Below are 3,255 nucleotides of genomic sequence, written 5' to 3'. Positions count from 1 at the left end.
AGTCATGTGGCCATTACAATTTGGCCTTGTCAAACGCGCTTAAGACCGCTGCCTTTCCCATCTGAAGAACAAGAGTAACACTGATTAGCGGAACTCAGTATCAGGTGTTTTTTATACCGTGTCCCAACCAGCGCACGCGCCGGTTGGAACACGGTATAAAAACCTGCATTTGCTTCGATTTGCATAACGACTCGCTGGTCATAATGTTTTGGCTCATCGGTGCATATATTCAAAAAATGTTTGAGTGTCCCAGAGAAGTTAAGGCACTTGGCCTTTGAAACAGTTTGACTTCAGTTCGAATCCAACCGCACCATGTCGTGTTCCGTCGATAGCTCAGTTGGCAGAGCGGTGGACTGTAGTTGTAAAAGAAACTGAAATCCATAGGTCGGTGGTTCAAATCCGCCTCGACGGAAGTTTTTTTTTTTTTTTTTTATATTTTTTTTGACTCGTGCAGCATAAGCCTGTGGCTTCCTTGCTCTGTATGGCTAATAGTAATACTAATAAAATCTAAAACAAACTAATACGCTATTACAATTTGCGCGTGTGGTACGATGCATCGTAATCGTCGTCCGCACACGGGATGGAAAAGGTTCGAATTCGAATCCCCAATGGCTTTTTTCTCTCCTTGGCTGAGTTAGTCGGTCTCATGGGTAGATAGCAAGCCCCCCCCCCCCATTAACTTGGTTTTTCGTCTAGCAAAACAAATTGACCAGAAAACACACAAATCTAATACATTTGGGCAGATAAATAAATATTCCGGGTGACCCACCCTGTACTGTGACATTTGTAGTGTGACCACCCTGTAGTGTGACACTAACAGACGAAAGTTAACAATGTCTTCTGCTCTGGCAGATCTTGCTTTAATTAACGGTCATGCGCCCGAAATTTCTCCGATTCTTATTTTCTTACGTTCATATCTTGGGCATAAGTATCAGATTCGAAACCCGCGAAAACTAAACTATTATATTAGGGTCACCTAGAAAGTCACTTCAACTACCCATTTGCATTGTGTCTGAAAAAAAAAAAAAAAAAACCTGGTTTCCTGGGGGGGGGGAGCACATGCCTTGGATCCCTCTGTTATGTCAAAACGATAGCTACTGCATACTTCGATTCTTCGATTGTAGCAAACTGAAAATAGGAATCGTTCTTATGGATTGATATCAAGTGAGCCCAGATCGTTGCACAACAAGGAATAAAAATTACACATCTCAACAGGAATGGGAGTCTTCCAAAAAGCTCTAAAGTCTAAAAATATTTCCAATATTGTGGAGTTATACTTCATAACCGGATTGTCACTATTGCAACAACAGGGTGCTTGCCCACCCACCGATGATTTTAGGAAGTTTTCTTTTAACCAGCGAGTTGTTGATTGCTGGAAGTTGAGGCTAAGAGTTTGAATAAATTCAAAGGTCAACTGGATACTCCCAGTATGAGGAAGAAAGTCTATAATTTATAATTTCTTATCTACTGGGTTGGGTTTTTTTTTTTTTTTTTTGCCAGTGCAGCAAAAGCTTGTGGCTTCCTTGCACTATATGGCTAATACTATTACTATATCCCATCATATCAAAATCTGCTGTCATACAATTATCAATAAAATTTCTAGAAGGATGAGAAGCGTGAGGAGGTCCCGGAATGTGAATCTGGGTAAGGTTCGCCGCTTAATCCAATCTCCAAGAGCAAAAATATATTTCTGCAGGAAAGTTATGATAATTATTTTCTTCGCTTGCATTGCCTTTTGCTGTTAGACTAGCATTTGCATTAGCATTAGTAGAGGCATACGATGCAAGAAAGCAAGCTTATGCAGCATCAGCCAAAAAAACAACCCTCCCATTTCACCCCTCCATTCCTTCCAAATGCCTGTCCAGCTCAGCCATAAATTTATTTAGGCTATTAGCGTCCACAACAAAAGATGGAAGCCTGTTCCACCAATCAGCTACCCACTGGCTAAAGGCAAATTTCCGCACATCTATTCTACAACTATCTTTCCTCAATTCGAAACTGTGCCCACTCAGGTTCTTAGTCTGAGCAAGAGGAAGAATCCCACCAGCATTCAGCTTGCTCAACCCATTCAAGGCCTTATACACCTCAATCAGATCACCTCGCAGGTGCCTACTCTCCAGGTGCTGCAATTTGCAGAACTCAAGCCTTTCTTAGTAATAGCACCCCTTTGTTCCCCTCACCAATCTTGTTTCCCTTCTTTGTACTCGTTCTAGGAACTCTACATCCTTCCTAAAATGAGGCCTCCAGATCTGTACACAGTATTCTGGGTGTGGCCTGACCATTGCCTTCTATAACGGGAAAATCACCTCCCCGTCCGTGCTACCAAAATTCTTATATATCATTGATAAGACTCCATGACCTGCCCTGGCAGCCCGTCTGCACTGCTCAGCGAACTTCATATTTGACTGCACAATTACCCACAGGTCTTTTTCACTTTCCACAGTTGGTACGTCTCTCTTCGGTTATTGCTACCCATATGCAGCTTTGCATTTGTCAATGTTAAACTTCAGTTGCCACTTCTCAGCCCATTTTCTCAACTTTTCTAGATCCAATTGTAGTAGCATACTGTCTTTACTATCGTTAACAACCCTCCCAACCTTTGTATCATCTGCAAACTTCGACATTAAGCCTGATATACCTTCATCAATATCATTGATAAATATACAAAACAACAATGGGCCCAACACCGAACCCTGTGGGACTCCACTAACAACATTAATCCACGAAGAGCAGCGTCCATTGATTACCACCCTCTATCTTCTCCTAACCAACCATTTTTTTATCCCTTGTAGCAACTTACCCTTAATACCATTCTGCTCCAATTTGTACAATAGTCTTCCATGCGCAACAGTGTCAAAAGCTTTCCTGAAATCCAAGTATATTATTTTTGACATTCAGTTCCTTTGTGACCACATCATGGTATCCAATCAAATAGGCCAGACAAGACCTCCCTTACTAATCAACTCGATGTTAGCATCACGTTGTTGATCTAAAAGTTTGCCAAAACTTTGTACCTCCTACGCCTCAGCATTAAACGCTGAAACTGGGACAACTAACAGAAAAAACAAATTCTACTTCATTTTAATAAAATTTTCTGAAATCTAACAATCGTGTAAGGCTAAATAGTGAAGTTATTTGCTAAATGGGTGTCTAATTATAAATTTGATCTGGTTGAAAACTTTTCTTTTGCTTTAGTGCCTAATAACAACTCAACTGCTCAACGCACTCCATAATTGCTGTAGTCTAATTTTTTAA

The 3,255-nt window shown here is 40.9% G+C and overlaps 1 non-coding gene across 1 annotated transcript; it reads left to right on the top strand.

Annotated features, from left to right (window-relative positions):
• The first annotated feature begins 322 nt into the window (after positions 1–322).
• On the top strand, positions 323–412 carry TRNAY-GUA (transfer RNA tyrosine (anticodon GUA)). The gene is given in 2 exon segments: positions 323–359; positions 377–412. It is a non-coding gene; the product is annotated as a tRNA-Tyr (tRNA).
• Positions 413–3,255: the final 2,843 nt, after the last annotated feature.

Source organism: Mastigoproctus giganteus, chromosome 10, assembly GCF_048544385.1.
Source record: "Mastigoproctus giganteus isolate SK-2022 chromosome 10, ASM4854438v1, whole genome shotgun sequence".
NCBI lineage: Eukaryota > Metazoa > Arthropoda > Arachnida > Uropygi > Thelyphonidae > Mastigoproctus > Mastigoproctus giganteus.
Note: the sequence above shows the minus strand (reverse complement) of the source record. Positions and strands in the feature narration are given on the sequence as shown.